Genomic DNA, 18,868 nt, shown 5'->3' on the forward strand with positions numbered 1-18,868 from the left:
AACTGATAAGTGCTTTTTGGTGTTTTCCTAGAAACAGGAGTCCGTATTTGTCTTGGAAAGGCGGTGCATATTTCAGATGACTGATAAGAGTGCGCCGGGTCTGTCCGTGGCCTTGTACTCGCTGTACTTTTCATTATTTGTTCCTGGATTCCACCAAAGCACAACACCCCTCTAGACACATCGAAAAGGGGCACAGGCTTGCACCCCGAGTCGGCGCTTCAGAACCAGGTCCTTGCAAGGGGATGAGTGCCCCAGGGGGCCAACTGGGGTCACGATATGGGCAGAGAGAGTCAGCAAGTTGCCACTGGCCACGCAATAGGCTACCTGCAAACCTGGGGCAAGTGCAAAGCCTCCTGGACAGGCCTGCACTCCACTCCGCTCACCAGGCCAGGACGTCGGGTGCCCACACCTGGGGGATGCTGTTGTGCTGTGCTGGAAAGCCAGAAATCCAGCGAGGATTTTTAAAAGCTCGCGAGTGAGAGTGCCCTAAGAACTACTAGTTGTGCTCTTCCAGGGTGATGTAAAGAGACGGTAAAGTAGTCCCTACGGTCTGTGCTGAAGGAATGGGTAAAAGGTAATTTTATTTATATCATACACTCCCACTAGCCATAGTCTCATGCCTTCTTCTTCAAGACTCAGGCCTCCTGCTGGCTGGTTAGGTCCCAACTAGTGACTGAAGGGTGGAGGGCGGCGGAGCGGCTGCTGCTGACCCATCGGCGGAGAGGTGGGCAACTGCTGGTGAGGACGCAGCCATCAGGGCGCGTAAGGAAACCAAGGGAGGGAGCGAGGTGGGCTTTCCTGGCAGCAGAGCCCCGTTCTCGTCCCCACCTAGTGAAACACCCACCGTCACTCCCAACACTGCCAAGTGTCTGTTCCCCACAGGGGTCCTACCATTCCGTCCCCAGGAAGCTCCTGGGAGAGGTCTGGCTATTGGGGCAGAAGCTCAGAGGCCTCTCCAAGAGAGATGTGACGGGGCCTGTTCCTCACCGCCTTTCAGCATCTTCCCCAACACATCGGGAGCTCTGCAGGCTTGATGTCCATCTACATCCCCCATCCAACATCCCTCTGTCTCTGTCACAACTGACGATGACTTCTGGATTGGTAACGGATTATTACAATAACCTTACACCTTATTCTATTTCCATCTGGGTCCACTCTCCTCATAGCGATGGGAATGACCCCTTCAGAATGCAAGTTAGATCAGTCAGTCACGTGCTCAAAACACATTAGCTTCACATCTCACTTAGATCAAATATTTGCTCCCTGCATGGCACCCCATCTGGAGTGTCAGCGCCATGAGAAGAGAATTTTGTCTCGTTCCTTCTAGCCAGGGAACTAGAACAGAGCCTGATTCATGGGGGAGAAGCAACGCATCTTAGATGAGTAAATAAATGAATGTGTTTGTGGGTGGGGGCATGCCGGGAGCCGGTCCATCCTTGCTGTTTCAAGGGACCTGGCATATAGGGCATACTGTTCTTAATATGTTTGCTCACCTTCTTGGCACTATGTGTTTTAACCAAGGTCACCTCTCTGAGAAAGGTTGTTTCCCCAGGTAGGGATTTTCCCCTGAAGTTAGGGAGGGAATAAAACCCCTTAACTAAGTGCCAGGTAATTAATCACTTTAACTACGAACAATCATGCTTAAGCTACATAATCTTTACTCCCTGGAATGGAGATAAGAAACGCCCTAACCTTTGTAATAGAGATTGATAGGATTGGAATCAACTGGTATAAATACAGATGTAACAAGACAATAGGACACAGAGCCTACACACAGAACCTAGACACAGAACCTACACAGAACCTAGAGACAGAAGAACTTCGCTGGAGAGAACATGGCAAAAGATCCTGGACAGAAACTGGACTCAGAACCTAGAGACAGAACCTAGAGACTGAACATGGCAAAAGATCCTGGACAGAACCTGGCTACAGAACCTGGCTGGAGAACCTACAGAACCTGGCAATAAACCAGGCAAGAGAACCCAACCATGCTGATCAACTGAACGCTGCCTCTGTGTCCTTCCTTCTTCGCTGACTCCGTCCACACCTTTGGGGACCCCAGCAGGGGCAGGGATAGGGCCACTGTGACTACTGAACTAAGAAAGGAAAGGTGACACGCAAATTGGTGCAGAGCTAGAAGACCAGAGTCTGGGCTCTGAAAGTCTACAAAGTCAAGGCAAAATGAAAACCAGCTAGAATCCCAACTCCTGACAGAAAGGGCCGGGGTGGGTCTGTCCCGTTCACTGATTTTCAAAGCAAAGGAGGAGCCTGGAGGCAAAGTCATGAAGCTATGCCTCCGCTGACACATGCACTTCCCTCGGAAGAAACGATCTTCCATTAAAGCGGGAAAAACATGCCCCCAAGAGAGGAAACTTACTCCGAGCCCTAACCTCCTCTGATGGACCCAGGGAGCCCGAGAGGCCAAGGAAAGGCACTGCGCTCTGGACCTGAGCCTTGGAGCCCACATCTTGTACAGCCATGGACTATGGGAGATGGAAGTAAGTGTGCCTCACATCACCACATCGCCACCAGCTTTCAGCTGCACGAATGGGTATAAAATGGCACCTTACTGTCCTCTCATTCCCACCCTCTCTGCTCTACCTAAATGGAAATGGTGTCCAATGAAAAGGCGGAGTGGCTGGCGCCTGCCCATGGGCACCAGAACTGAAAGATCCCTGCCAAGCTCTCATGCCCACCGCTGGGGGACCCCCCGGGACCCCCCGGGACCTCCCCGGGCCTCCTATGCTTGCCCCGCTCCCCTCCTCACCCTCACCTCTACTGTCCAGACGGGCTGCTTCTAGGGCAGGTCTGGCACTACATCCTGCGGATAACAGATCATTAAACAAGAGGTGGCAACACTCCACCCACTCACCTCTCGGCAGCTGACAGCACCTCTTGCTAACTAACCTGGACATGAAAGGTAGTTTACAACACCAGTCTGCCTAGTGCATATGCAGCAACTCTGACGCCACAAACCTTTGTTTAGCCAGAGGTCTGTGGTGTACTTAATTGCTGCCAGCTGGGGGCTGCTCGGCCATTTTAAGCCCTCGGCGGCTGCGGTTTACAAATTTCACAGTGTATAGAAAGAAGCAGGCCTTCCAGTCAACCAGCTAATCCAAAATGTCAGCACCAAACCAACCCGGGCTTTGAACTCCATGAACACGTCAGGGAGTCGGCTGTGCAGCACGGACGGGCCTCCCCGGGGAAGGGCTGCTGATACAGTGGCTGATACACTGCAGATATCCGCCGGCGAGAGAGGTCCATGCCCAGGCCTGCGCCCGGCCACTGCTCTCTGACACGCACTGGAGGCCCCAGCCGAGGACCAGAGCAATGAAAACAGCCCTGTCCTTCTCCTTAGGCAACAACAAACCCAAACAAGGTGACACAGGAAGACCTAACCAGTTCCACTTGGCTGACCTCGCCTTTCAGCCGAGGGTCAACAGTTGGCCAGCCATTATTTGTTCTTCGCTTACACGATGAGTAACTATGTCATAGTGCTATTAGTTGAAGACAGATGTTGTACACACATACACATGCCCCTGTACAGCTTAAGCTATCAGTCGGTTGAGAAATCTGTCATGGCCAATGTCTATCAACCCCACGAGTTTCAAAAACAATCGCAGAGGAGGAGAAAGTGTGTGTCTAACAGGGGACTTCCCCGCGCGACAGACTGTTTGTTCTGCTGACGATGCCATCTTCGTCAGGGCCCTGCGTACTGACCCCATAGAGTGATGGATTGTGCCTGCATCTACTTCACGTGCACGTCCCAGACTTTCGTTGTAATTAAATCTCCTACTGATACATATATACTGTGTTTGACAGCACAAACAAGTAGGCAGAGAACAGCAGGTCAACCCAGACCATCGCTTCACATGTGGCTAATGGCTAACAGTTCTAAGGCACCAAGATTCTCGACTGAATGGGTCCATCAAGCGTTTGTCAGTCTCTAAAGGAACTCAATGGTCTAAACCAGGGGTGGGCAAACTTTTTGACTCGAGGGCCACAATGGGTTCTTAAACTGGACCGGAGGGCCGGAACAAAAGCATGGATGGAGTGTTTGTGTGAACTAATACAAATTCAAAGTAAACATCATTACATGAAAGGGTACGGTTTTTTTTTTTTTAGTTTTATTCATTTCAAATGGGCCGGATCCGGCCCGCGGGCCGTAGTTTGCCCACGGCTGGTCTAAACAGTACTCTACACGGAGTGCGGTGGTTAAGCTTCCCCTGGTAGCCACTGCTGGACAGCGGACAGCAGCTGGAAGGCCCGAAGCCTGCGGCCCACCAGCTACCTCTGACCTCTGGCCTGCAGGCCCTCTGCCCTGCTGCAGCCCCACCCCGGGCGTAGGGGGAAAGCACCCCCTCTCCACACCGACGCCGCTCCTCTCAGCGCAGGGCATCCAGGACGGCTCTCCTGGGGGGGCAGCCTAGAGTTTGGCTCGGTTTACATCAGAGCCCATGACGAACAGAAACCCACTTTCTAGACCCTATCCAGGGATGGCACCGAACACGTAGGGTTAATAACTACTGAGCTCTGACTGTGTTAAAACTCGAACCAAGAAATCTACCAAATACCTACGACAGTTTGGATTTTGAACACAAAGCCAGGCTGGGCAGAAAGGAACCCTATGGCAGTCGAGGTTGGCTCCTAAATGAAGCTACTGAGGATCCAAACCGAGCGGCCAGAAAGCAGCCCTGCTCAGAGCCTGACAATGGCTTGTGCCGCCTCTGCCCCAGCGCCCACCCCATGCAGTGAACGCTTCCTGAGCATCATAGGCACAGGCCAGCGCCAGGCTCTAGGGAGACAGGCAGGAACCACGTTGCCAGGCCTTATGGAACCTAACGGAGGAGATGAACAGAAGCAGGCAACAAGGGCTGGGAGGACAGGCTCCGGAGCCAGGCTGCCTGGGCTGAATCCCAGTTTCCCCATTTACAAACTGGGGCCTACGGCAAGTTGTGTAACCTCTTGGAGCCTTGGTTTCCTCACCTATAAAATGGGGATAGTAATGGGTTATTGTGAGGAGTAAGTCCACACAAGTATATGTTTATAACAAACAGGACTTGGTACGTAAGGAACACTCGGTAGAATGCTCCCTGTGATGAGGATAACAATGATGCTCCCCGGTAGAGGCTGCCATGGGCACAAGAGAAGGGCCCTAACCTGGCCCAGGTGGCTGAAGCCCAAGGTGGGCTGGGTCCAAGATCCAACATAGTTTTCTTATTGGGGAACCGACTTCAAACTGAAATATTCCCCTTTCCCTTTGCTTTCTTGTTAACAACATTCTCCTTACCTCTCCCTAGAGTTCTGAAGTCATTGAGTAAAAACACATAAACTCCCACATTGTATGGTCACAATTGCGAATGTGGGAAAGACGCTGAATCACGTTAGAAATTCTATTACTGTCGCTGTAAGTTTTGGGAATTGGACATCCTGCGGTGGGGGAAGACATTTCCTGGGCTGAATTTTCTCCATCAGTGGGATTCACACCTGACTTGTTTATAGGGGTTAAGGCTTCCTATAACCTAACACATATTTTGGGGACCCCATGACATTGCAACTGTGACAGCGGGTAGGACTAATGCCACAGATACGCCTACTGGGATTTAAAATCTAAGAACAAAACAACTACTTGTTAACTAACTGCCTTGAGGTGAGCCTGCCTGTTCATGGCGCTGGGGGAGGGGCAAGGCAGACGGGCTTCATAAAGAATTCCAACAAGGGGACAACGTTACAGTGAGGTTACATCTGCCTGAGTTGGATTTCCAAAACCCTCACTTCTGCATGCATTCTGGGGAGGCTGTGCTTTAAAAAAAATAGTAGACAACTTATAAGGTGGCTTGCAACTTTCTACACTATCACAAAGATGAGGTATTTTACAAATGCAGGCAAGCTTAATTTGTGTTCTAGGTCCACCACTCCAATCAGATGCGTACAGGAACCCCTCCGCCATGGCCAAGCTCCCTGCTGAACTGTCACTTTTCATGCCCATCCGAAGATACTTCACATGGGCCCAAATACACAATTTCTGGTAAACCTGATTCTGTGGCCATTAAGTACAAATTCTAACGACAACAAACTGACTAAAAAACCAGGTATTTTCAGGTCGATTTCTAGAAAATGATTACATAATTAAAAAAAAAAAATCATGTTATCTATCTTCCCCCAAAGTTGATCTCTCTCTCTCTCTCTCTCTCTCCTCTCTCTCTCTCTCTCTCTCTTTTTTAAAAAAAGATTTTAGAGAGAGGAAGGGAGAGGAGGGAGAGAGAGAAACATTGATCAGTTGCCTCTTGAACGTGCCCCAACTGGGGATCGAACCCAAGACCTAGGTATGTGCCCTGACTGGAAATCAAATCTGCAACCCTTCAGTCACGGGATGACGCTCCAACCAACTAAGCCACACTGTCCAGAGTAACAGCTGATCTTTTTAAGGAGACAGACAGAGTTTAGGAGTGTGTGGTACGGAGAACATAAGGCTTTGGAAAGAAACCAACACAGAGGGAAACCCCAGTCGTTGCTTGTTAGCCGAGTGATCCTGACGAAGTTGCTCTCAGCCTGTTTCCTTATCAATAAATGAGAATGTAATACTTATTGATCACATTGAGAAGCTATATGAAAAGTGCCCAGCACAGTGCACACAGTAGGTATCATAAACACTGTCTCCCTTTCTCCTACCCTTATTCACAATCATTGTATGTCAAGTGAATTTAAAACACCTAAGTGCAAAACTTAAAACTTAGGTGTGAAGTTTGAGTCTGAGGGCTCACTGTGAACCCTGACTTCTGGACACTTGGGCTCTTCTAAGGAGCCAGTGCCTCGCTCATAGGCGCACACTTGCTTGGCCTACCCCACCCAGAGCTTACTTGCTTCAACTTTTTTAAAGAGCTAGAGCTAAGCAGCCTAGCAGCTCAAGAAATGATACCAAATGCTCAATTCCTAGGGTTGGAATTCCCAGAGCTCTAGCATACTGCCATTCATAAATTCACCAGCGCAGAGGTTTCTCCAGGGAGAGCACCTGCTCTGAGTGGAGTCGGAAAGGCAACCTGAAGCCATCCACCCCTGAAAGTGGAGCTGCTGACTGCGGGGCCGGACTGTCTGTCCTCAGCACCCTGCCCCGGGGGCCTCCACACTCAGTGCATGAAGGGCCCCCTCAGGACCGAGGCTGAGCAGGTCTGGGGGTGCTGCAGCCCCCAAGGGGCCTGCTCTGTGATTTGTTGCTTTTTCAAGACCACCTACCCATTCATTCAGGCCGGACTTTTTACTCAGGTTTTTACTATCAAACAGACGAGGTACAAAAGGAGAAGATACTTCAGAAAGGACCAGGCCACTGAAACGTACAACCGCTCTGCGAATGAGAGCGTCTGCACAGCCGCCACACTCACGGGGGTGGACAGGATCAGTGTCGGCCCTGAGGTCAGGCTCTGGGTGGTAGAGGAGAGGCTGAGACCCTGGGAGGAGGCTCACAGAGCCTGCCAGCGGCCCGCCCTCTCCAGCCCCCAACTTTCCCCAGGGAGGGGCTCCCATTCCGAACCGGGCCGAGGCCTGGAAAGTCTGGTGAGAGCGGAATGGAGGCCACGTGAGGCCAGGGTTCTAGTCTCTTCTCTGCATTGTTGTGTCCCAGCACCTAGAAGAGTGCCGGGCACACAGCGGGTGCACAGCACACACACACACGAGAAAGGAACGGACCAGCGGCCACAAGCCTGGATTACAACTGGGGGCAGAAGAGCCCCAGGGGCCGTCTCTGAAGCCAAGCGAGTGGAGAAGGCAGCCTGTCGTGGGCTGCTCCTCCTCCTCCTCCTCTTCCTCTTCTTCTGAGACAGGTTGGGGGCTGGGACTGACCCAGGAACCCCTGGAGCATAAGCAGGCTGGTCATTCCATGGAGGAGCGACACTAGAAAGTTACTGACCGAGGCCACAACTAGGTTGTGTTCCCCCGGGACAACTGGCCAGCACCCAGCTGCACTTCTCCAGGAAAGGAAAGGGCAGTGGGGCCCAGGGGCCCGGCTCCCTATGGAGGGTCCAACCCCATCTTGACACTTAAGCAGCTCAGAACCTCCCGATGATGGATTCTCTGCACTGGCTCAAACGCCACCAACTTCTTCCAAGGGTTTTACTGTACGGCTCTCATTCTTTTAATCCCAACTTTTGGGTTCTTTTGACCTAGAAACATAAACCCACCAATCACCGGCTCCTTGTCTGCCTTTGGCCAGCTGGGGCCTTATTCTTTGTCTTCAAATTTAACCCTGTCCGAGCTTTCTCAAGATGCCAAAGCCACCACTAGTCAGACCTGCCCCTCTGCCACCAAGAGATGGCACCTTCCTGACCTTGGCCATCCTGGCTCTGGCCCATCATCCTAATGCCCTCAAGAGTATCTTGGATTTTTCTCTTTGTTCTGGCTCTTGCCACAGAGCCCGGGTATCAAGCCAGAGCGAGAATGAGGCCAGGAGCACGCCCATGTGTCTGAATGGGGACTGGCTCAGGGGTGGCCTTGCCCTCTGGACAGGAAGGAAGCGAGCACAGGCTGGCAGCGGTGACACCTGCGGTGCCTCTAAGTGGGGCACATCCCTGCCCGGTGCCATGAACGTTCAACCTGGTGACAAAAGATTATTGTTCACCTGGTGACAGGAAGGCCGAGCTGCCTTCTAATTAAGGGCCCAGTGTGAACATGAATGGACTGCTTGCCACAGTCCATCAACCCCTGGCAAACTGGTTTGTTTGGTCTGGACAGCAAACATCCCGCACTACTGGATTTTTTTCCCCCAGATCCCCGGAGGCCCCATCACCCCCTAAACCTTTTATAAAAACTACAATCTGTTCTGCTGTCTCGAGTTACATTCTGTAAATAATAAGCAACGCTGATGAAATGCAAAAAAGCTGAAAATTCGCAAAGCAGAAAGATCTGCAGTATGTCCCACATCTGTGTCACATTACATGTGCGCTCAACAGACTTGCTGATTCCCGTCTAATCAGCACACAGGGTGACGTGGGCCAGAAGGGCTCTCCTGCTACGTGCCACAGCGGGGCCACCGAGGCAGCCACAGAAGGGCCGGCGCTGTGCCATGCAGGGGAGATGCCGAGCCCACGGCGCAGCGACTGAGCGGCCTGCTCAGTCCTGGGACATGTGCACGGCAGACTGTGGGTCACCGCTGCGGTCAGGCCGGGGACAGCTACGGCTCAGAACCCTCCTTCCCAGTCCTCAATGTGGCTGAGCTGGGCCCGTGGCGGTTAAGCTAAATAACATGTTGTAATGACAAAATGTCTCATTTGAAGGGGTTGGCTCCCTATACATTAAAATGCCTACAAAATAAAAATAGAACAAAAGGAAACCAATTAGAGTCCACTTGGCAGAATGCTTAGGGGCTACTAGAGATGTTAGTTGTGATGCCAGGCAAAATTTGATCCCATCTTTACTTCTTCCAAACATTTTACACGCATATGCACACACACACTCACACACACATGCACGTGTGTGCACGCATGCAGGCACTCATACTCCCATTTAAGAAACATTGGCAGAGCCCACGAGGGAACTTGGCATGCTTTAAACTTGTGGTGTCATACTAAGCCCCTCAATGATTAGAAGGCTCCGTGTTGGGGGGAAAAAACAAAACAGATTCAGACTCCACAGGGTCTGTAAGCAGAGGGCGCGGAGCCTCAGAGACACTCTTGGGAAAACTCAGGGCACTGCCACCTCAGCTAGCTCCCCCAGATCTGTATGTTCCCATCAACGTTAGTGAGAGGTGTCAGAGCTGAGACTGGGGGCCACCGAGTCTCTACAGCTGCGATGACTGGGCTGACTGTGCCCCGGGCACTGACCGGCACAGCACTCAATAAGGAAGTGTGTTATTAGCACTGCCTTTCATGGAGGAGGAAGCTGTGCCTGGGAGAGATGGTGAAGTTCGTCCAAGGCCATTCCGCTGGTAAGTGGCAAAGACAAACCTGGTCTGGGTTTTCCTGATTCTCTTGGACTCAGCACGCTTATTAGCGGCATGACTGTGGATGGAAACCTAACTCTGAGTCCGTCACCGCAGTAAGCATTCTGGAGATGCTGGAGGCCCCCAAAGGCACTAGTGCAGCGGTTCTCAACCTTCCTCATGCCGCGACCCTTTCATACAGTTCCTCATGTTGTGGGGACCCCCAACCATAAAGTTATTTTTGCTGCTACTTCATCACTGTCATGTTGCTACTGTTATGAATCGTCATGTAAATATCTGATATGCAGGATGTATTTTCATTGTTACACATTGAACATAATTAAAGCACAGTGATGAATCACAAAAACAATATGTAATTATATATGTGTTTTCCGATGGCCTTAGGCGACCCCTGTGAAAGGGTCGTTTGACCCCCAAAGGGGTCGCGACCCACAGGTTGAGAACCGCTTCACTAGTGTGACCCTGGAACGCTTACAATCCAACTGAGAAGCTGAAACTTACATCCTGGCAGTGACTGTGGAAGAAATAGCCCCTGTCCCAGGGATGACAGAGCAGAGGTGTGGCACCCACGCTGCTAGCTCAGAGGGTAGGATGGGCTTCCCGGGAAGGCCGGGCTTCACGTAGAGCCCCGCCGAACGACGGAGCGAGATTTCTATTACTGAGATAATATACAGCATCAGTACCAACCTGCCAAGCTTTTGTTGTTTTAATCCTCACCCAGTGATATTTTCCCACTGCTTTCAGATAGAGTGGAAGGGCAGGGAGAGAGGGAGAAAGAGAGAGAGAGAGAGAGGGGGAGAAACACGGATGTGAGAGAGACACATCGATTAGTTGCCTCCCGCATGCACCTTGACCGGGGCTGGGGATGAACCTGCAACCCAGGTACATGCCCTTGACTGGGAATCAAACCCTTGAACCTTTGGTGTGAGGACCGATGCTCTGACCACTGAGCGACACCGGCCAGGGCCCAACCTGCCAAGTTTTAACAGGAATTAATGTTAAATACTAAGAATGAGAAGGAAACAAATAGCAAGATAAAAGCCAGTTAACAGACCACACTGCATACAACCTAAAAACATGTACTGAAGCCCCACTCTGGATGCTAAAGCAACCAACTGAAGAACCATGAACAGCAACAGCTTTCCTTTATTAGTCACGACGCAACTTTAACTCACATGAGTGAAATACTCCAGGTGACTAATCTCACTTTCATGAATACCTGGAGATATGTACTAAGATGGGTACCAATATGGATGAGATAGTGAGGAAATGACAACTATTGGAAGTAGAGGACCAAGGCAAGATGAGAATAAACAAAAAACACACTAAAAAGGAAGATAAATTCTGACCTCAAGGGGGTTAAAAGGATTGGGGTGAAGAATATGCAGATAATTCACAAAAGAAGAAATCCAAATGCCAACTGAAATAGGAAAAGATGACTCAACCCTCCTATTTATCAAAGAAATCCAGGCAGCAACACAGACATGCTCTCACATTGGCAGACTTCACAGAGTGACAAGGCCCTGCTCTTAGTACCGCATCAAATTCATAAAATTCCCGCTGGATTCTGAGTGAAGAGCCAGGACTGGCAGAAACAGGCCTCCCAAGCCTGCGGTGGGAGGTCAAATTGCTCCAACTTCCTAGAAGGCGATTTGTGACGTGTTTCAAAACAGAAAATGTATACACCTTCTAACCCAGCAATTTTATTTTTAAAATTGAGAATTAAACACATATGAAAAGATATATGGAAAAGATGTTTACAATAGCAAAATATAGGAAAGCAATAAGGGACCAGTTAAGTATATTATTGTAATATAAATGTTAAAAATGATTCACTTTTGGGATGGAAAGATGTTGTAGAGTCACTGTTAAGTGAAAAAAGGTTAGGCATCAATATCCTGCTCCTATTTATGTGAAATCGTATATAGGTATTTCTTGGTGTGTGTACATATATACAAATGCACGGAACCTGGCACGATTACCATGGTTAGCTTTTTGATGATTATTGACCAGGGATGTGTTCTTATTTTCTTTTTAAAAATGGGAATAATAGTAGCGATCTACTCAGTGTGCTGTAAGAATTAAAGAGAGAATTAGTACAAAGTCTTTGGAATGCTGTCTATACACTGTACGTGCTCATATGTTGTTTACCTTTTCAGAACCATTTCCATGTGTACACATCTTTAAGCTCAGACAACAGAAACACGGTTTAAGAAGATGATTCAGGGAGCAGTCAGGCACAAATGCCAACATGTCTCAAGCACACTTAGGAAGCAAAGCATGAATGAGGACACACTCCTGCCATCACACGCTGTGCACAGCGCGGCGGGGTGCAGGCTGGGAAAGGAGGAGCCTGCAGGGCCGGGCCTCACCTGGAGTGGCTCTCGCTGGGCAGTGGAGTCCCAGTGGAGCTCTCTCCAGAGGCAGCCCCCGGATGGGCCATTCCTCTGGATGCTGCTTCTCCCAAGACTGGGAGCCCGGCCCCACGCTACACTGGATGGAGGTGACCGCGGGGGCTGCTGTGTTCACCTGAGGGTGTTCTGCAGAAGGCTCCTCCCCAGCCCGGCTGACTTACTTTCCCAGCACTGTTATTTTTTGACCCTGAACAGCGGGAGAGAGGGCTTCTCTTGCAGAAACTGACCACCTCAGAGCAGCATGTCCTGACTGACCAGTGGGAGGGGCTATGCACAGCCAAAAAGGACCCAGGTGCCCAAAGCACTTTCCCTAAAGAGCCCAGGGAGGCGACACGAACTGCAAAGGGGACTCTAAGAGTAGGTAAAAGCAAGGGCACTCTGCCCCCAGCTTGCCCGAAACCCCCTTCCTGCTAATGCAGGGGGAGAACATCTGGAACTGGTTTTGAGGCTTTCCAGCTGCAGAGCCACTCGAGTGAAGTTCGTGTTTCTTTGGAAATTGCATTTCAGGGGCTTACAGACTGTCCTTCCTGATTCTCCTCAGGGTGAAGTACAACCTAGAAGACAAGCTGGTTCAGAGACCAAATCAGCTTTGCTTTGAAATGTTCTCCTCTCCCCACCCTCTTTGACAGCAGAATTAATGGTCCAGGTGGTGAGAAGTCAAAAATGAAAGAGAAGGACTTGGGGTCATCTCAGGTGCATTTCGATGTCTTCAGAAAAATCAGACGCACTCCGCGGGCCAGAGCTGACACCAAGCCTTCAGAGCACGTGTCCTCCTCGGAAGCGAGATCCATTAGACGGAAACCAGTTAAATGGCTGGACCTGGGCTTGCCTCTATAGGACTAGGGAAAAACTGTGGATTCAAAATGTGCTAGAACTCATTGAGAGCCAAGGAGGCAGTGAGGGAAGATAGACCCTTGCAGACAGAGGGGGCGGCACATCCAGGCCCCCCACATCTGGTGCCAGGCCGCTGCTTGCGCCCACCACGTGCTTTTCGCAGTTGGCCTCCGGGCACTGGGACACGGGCTTGCGAGCAGCCCTTCCACCTGGGCCACTGTGCCTCTGGGAAAGGTAGGTGCACCGGGAGTCTGTCCAGGACGGAGGCAACAGCATCTCTTCCCACCGTGTTAACAGTGAACACGAGACCTCTATTCTAGCCTCTGCCAGCTGAGGGTTTGTTCCTCCCTCTGGACGGGGCGCAGAGGCAGTCAGGGAGGGCAGGCATGTGGCTTTTCAAAGACCAAGTTCCTTGGGGTGGAGAGAAGCAGACAGTCCTAGGACACCGCTGATGCGGAGGGTGAGTCACACAGGGCACGATGTGGCTCCTCGTGGCCCCTCCCCCAAGAATCACTGACACAAGAAGCTGGGACCAGACCTCCTTCTGCGTGTTACATAAAGCGCTGGAATTTTCTAGTCCTTTCTGTCCTAAGATTTTTGCAGATAAGGATTTCTATAAATCCCAGTTAGTGGATCATCTGGTTTCCTCATGGCATCTTATTAAACTAAAAAAATAATTCAAAAGAGCAGCAGCACTTCTCTCTACAATTCAAGCACTCCCTTAGCATTTCTCTCTGCACATCCCAAAAGACTAGCCATAGCATAGCTCCTCGATGCCAAATGAGCTCAAATACCGACAAAGAGAACCCCAAACAGGTGGCCCATGAAAAGACACCCCAGGTCTGCTAGACTTTGGGGTGAGCAGTCACTGCATGGAGTCCTCCATCCAGGGACTCGCTACCTGAGCCTATTTCAGGCCTCTCAAGCATCCAGACCCCGGAGGCATGACCGAATAGAAGCCGACCGCCTCCGAGCTGGCCAGCCCTCAGTCCCTTCTACTTCTGGGAGCCTTCTCCAGGCCCCACCCCACACGATACACAGGAGTTACCCGTGGCCGCCAAAACAGGCAAGCACAGGGACTGTCTCCTTCCGAGACTTTCCTGTCCTGTGCATCGGGCGGAGTTCCCAGGTAACCAGATGGTGGGATGGACCCGGCCGGATGGCAGAGCAAAGACAAGTTGGGAACCAGGATGTCTGACTGCCTTTTGGTGAAACTGGCAAACTCTGAACTCGGAAGGCTGGCGTGGTTCATCGTTGGGGGAGGGGGTGGGGGAAGGATGGTGTGCAGAAGAGAGGACCAGACGGCACAGCTCCTGGACACAAAGCTCAGCGACTGGTTCTGGGTTAGGCTGGTAGGTGGGAGCCAGCAATAAGCACCCTGCACGCTGTGAGGCTCAAAGTTTACAGTATCTTTCCCCAAATCTTCTGGTTCACAGGCAGATATCGGATTCCTCCCCCTCCACATCCAAGAATCAAAAGGAAGATTGAAATCACGGGAGCTTCTGATGGGAGAGACGGAGAGGTGACCCAGAGGCGGGACAGAAGTCAGGAATGCGTGCTCTGCAGTTGACTGCCGGGGTTCAGGTTCTAGTTCCTTCTCTCACCACCTTTGAGACCTCAGGCAAGTTACGCAACTTCTCTGTGCCTCAACTTTCCCCTCTGTAAGATGGGGAAAAGACAGCACCCACCACACTGGGCCATTGTGAGGATTAAGTAGTCATTCATGTAAAATGCTTAAAACAGTGTGTGGCTGTGTAAGCACTCCAGGTCTGGAGCATCGCCATCCAGAGCACGGGGATCCACCTGCGTTGGAAGTGACAGCAACCCAGGTCTTGCTGGCGGCATGGACAAAGGACAGGCAGGTCCCCAGTCTGGCAAAGGGTGAGACTAGCTGGTGGACAGAGCTACCCTCACCCACTTTTTCCCCAGGGTCCTCGGACGACCCTTACACCAAAGCCTGGTGCCTGTCCCTTTACTCGAAGCAGGTGACTGCGAGCACCTAGGCTTCCCCACGCCCTCCCCAGGAGGATGGTGCCCCGACAGGCAGCACCCTGGTGGACAGGCCACTCCGGGGGTCAGCTCTCCACCTGCCCTGCTCTAGCGTTTCAGCTCGGCTGTGGGAAGCCAGACAACGAGGCCATTCACCGCCTGCAAGGAGGCTGGGCGGCAAGGAAAGGAGAGGGATCATCGGGCCTCGGCAGCTCGGCAACAGCGCTCCACAGCCGGCATCCCAGCACCTCTGCCACCGGCGCAGCCTCCTCGGAGACGGGTAGGTTTCCTGTTGTGTCAGCCCCGTTTCCTTCGGCAACATTATACTGCAAACACAGAGCTCCTCTGACTGCAGCGCGAGGGTGTCCCGTTTCTGGCCGGGGGAGGGGGCAGACTGCCTCGCTGCTCCGGAGGGAAACATTACCGAGCCGTGACCCTCCAGGCAGCGCTGCTTCCCGCTCCCCAGTCCTGAAAGGCTGTCTGAAGGGAAGGGGCGTGCAGGCTTTCTTCTCTGACCTCCGATGGGCGAGCTCTGAGTGGCAGCTGGGTCTATTACATGCAGTGTGAGAGGGTTAAACAGGACAGCCTCAACTCTTTATAAACTTTTGCCCTGTGGATATGTACTCATTGGCGGCAGTACAAGACTCGAGCTGTATTACACGCCTTAACGATATGGTTCAACTGTCGGTCAGGCTTGGGCCTGGCATCGGGCCAGACCGCAATCAATGGGACACAGAACCTCCCCCTTTCAGATCATCACGAAGGCTCATATTATCTCCTTTTCGTCGTGCTGGTTAAATTTATGGAGCAGAACCCCGAAGCCGCATTCCTTGGCCTGGGCCGGCCCACGCGGCCCTCCCTCCCTTTGTTCGGTACTGTAAGCGAGCTGTGCTTCGGACGACTGCAGGGTTGTTAGTTCAGGCGCTGACTGTTTGCTCACAACTGAAATGAAAAGAGTTCAGTGGAAGGGCAAAAGGACAGCCCAAGTGTAAAACCCCATCCCAGCAGGCCCTGGGCCCCGACATTTGGCCCTGAGCTGCTCCTGAATGTAGGACTGCACTGTTCTCACAGAAGCACAGTCTTCAGGCTGATTACCGACTAATCTTCTATGAATCAACGACCACGTCCTCCCACATGGCGCTGCCACGTGAACTCGTGGGTCTGGGGCACTGGCCCATCATACAGCCAACGGCTCCGTGGCTCTACGGCCATCTTCCAGCCTCCCAGGTCCCACGGGGATGGAGTGCAGGCACTGACTAGGAGCTGGTCATGTTTTCAGTGTTAATAAGAAAAGATTAAACTGATTCTCAGGCCTTCTCATCAGGTCTTTGGTGAGATTTCCTTATCCACTGCGCTGATGGTCAGATAGAGTTAATGGATTTGTCATTCCAAAGCCACAGGTGGTATTCGTGGGCAGTGCATGGGATCACGCGTGTGCGTGTACAGAGTCTGGGAGGGAGCGTGCACACCAGCGTCAGTCCCCTGGAATCAAGCAAAGGGTCCCCTGCAACAGAACCTCCGTGCTGCCGTTCACTCTCATCCTCGATTTTCATATCTGACTAGTGCCCAAAGCGCTCAGAAGCAGCCTGATGGCAGGGCTGTGGAGTGAGGGGTGCCCTGCAGCTCACCCCAGAGGCTGCCCTGATGGCCAGAGAGTGGAGTCATCCAGAGCTGAGTCCAGGGCCCCAGGGGCCGTGAACCCAGGGCCCATTGTGTGTGTCTGTGGTGCCTCGGTGAGTCCAAGCGGAACAGCGCAAGAAGGAGTGAGAGGAACAGAGAGAAAGCACCCCAAACCCAATCTCACCAAAGGCACGGTGAGAGCACCGGGTCTCTGAGGGGAGTCATGGTGACCGCGAGTGGTCGCCCGCCAGCTTGGTCCTTCAGCCACTGTTGGGCAATAAAAGACAAGGGCCTGAGCCTGCTTGAAAATAAAACCGGCAACCCCTACCAGCAGCAACACGCACACAAGCTTTCCAATTCTGGGAGAGGCCGGCTTCTCTGGTGGAGCCGAGGGAAGCCAGGGATCTGTTTTGAATCAACTCCTGGTTCAGCCTGAAGGTGAGAGGAGCTGCTTCCTGAAACGGGTGTTTCTGAATGGAAGCTGCACACGTTCTCACCTCTTCGCCTCTTCCCTCTTCCTCGTCCCCTGGGCTGATGGTCCGACAGGAGCTAGTGGACTTGTCGTTTCAAAGCCAGAGGCACCTTTCCGGGAGTGGCCAGGAGGTGCCATGGGAGGAGCGGATCACAGGGAACTGTAGCTTGCTACTGAGAACTGCTTGCCTATGATAGTTCTTGTATATGATTTGTTTTCATTTGTGAAAAATAAGCCACTCTTAAGTCAGAGAAGAATAGGCAAGAAAAAGTTAGTTGGCCTAATTTAGGAAATTCTCGAGAAAAAGGTGTAATCCATTCAATCTGTCTCTAGGTATTCATATACGAGTTCAGGGTCCAATTAAATCTTTAGTCATAATAAGGCCTCACATCTCCCGGGACCATCTACACAGCACTTGCACACGCATTATCACACAGGTTCCACTCAGTCATAAACGAATCCAGCCTCCGCGAGGTGTTGGTGCGTAATGGAAGGGCTCCTGGAGGCTTACATGGCCCACGCGTGCGCCCAGACGCACCGACACTCTCTGACACACTGAAATTTGAAAAACTGGACCCATCCCTGAGAATGCGACAGACTTTGAGAATTTACAAACAGCCACCTGGATGCCCCTCTTCCTACTGGAGGTTCTCCATCTCAGGGTCACTCTGATGACCACATTCCAAGGACATACCATCACCAGAGGCCAGACTCCCAAAGGGCAGGAACCAGGCTGCTGGCATCAGGACGTAGCAGCCACTGCTGCCCACTTCTCCCTGTGCTCTCAGGGTCGCCTGCTCCATGAGCCACCCAGCTCTGCTCTCGACGCTGGCACTGCGGGCAGGGCTGAGGACGACTAATTTGATACGAGTTTGAGAACTAAAAGGAAATACGTTTTGGAATCTGCTTTTTCACACCAAACACACCCCTTCTTGGTGCAAAATGGCCTCAGTCAAGGCTTTTTTTGTTTGTTTTAACACGGATTTCTTGGCCATCAGCTAATGGAACTGTGAACACCAGACGCCTCCACCATGACCGAGCAAGGGGAAGTGGTCCATGGACCACAGCTTGCCTGGCTGTTGTACGCTATGCAGGCTGTCCTCACGGCCTCCCTCCTGTGACCCAGCCTGTCCCGTCCGGGCCACTTTAGTCTTCCCAGAGGTGAGGTCAGAGGGGGGGCTGAAGCCACACATTCAACCCCTCGGCGGATGAGATGTAACCAACTTAAATGGAGCTCAGCCCGGATGAGGCTCGGCAAGGGCCGGGCTGCTGACGATATTTTAGGTGCACCTGCCTCAGATCAGCCCACTGCCTTGGTACTGTGCGGTAACATTATCGAGCTTTCATATGCCCTGCCTGGGCTTTCTGCTCCTGGATGCAGACCCAGCCCCAGGAATGCCCCTCCCCGCCCCCCATTCTTCCAGGGAGTTACCCCACAAGTTCTTCACCTCAGCCAGGGGAGGAAGGACCTCTGTCCTTTGGAGTGGGGAGGCTGACGTGAGGGGCAATAAAAAGCTGTTTGCACAGGGCCACAAAACAAGAGCAGTGTCTGCTGGACCCAGGGCTCTGGTGTCCCCATTTGCAGTCCTCTTGTCATGCTGCCTCCGC

The 18,868-nt window shown here is 52.0% G+C and overlaps 1 protein-coding gene across 1 annotated transcript in view; it reads right to left on the minus strand.

Moving 5' to 3' along the window:
* The window catches only part of VPS13D (vacuolar protein sorting 13 homolog D), a 221,701-nt gene that overhangs the window by 11,622 nt on the left and 191,211 nt on the right, over nt 1-18,868 (minus strand). The gene's annotated exons all lie outside the window — the stretch shown is intronic.

Source organism: Myotis nattereri (genome assembly GCF_964212035.1).
Source record: "Myotis nattereri genome assembly, chromosome: 3".
Taxonomy (NCBI): Eukaryota; Metazoa; Chordata; class Mammalia; order Chiroptera; family Vespertilionidae; genus Myotis; species Myotis nattereri.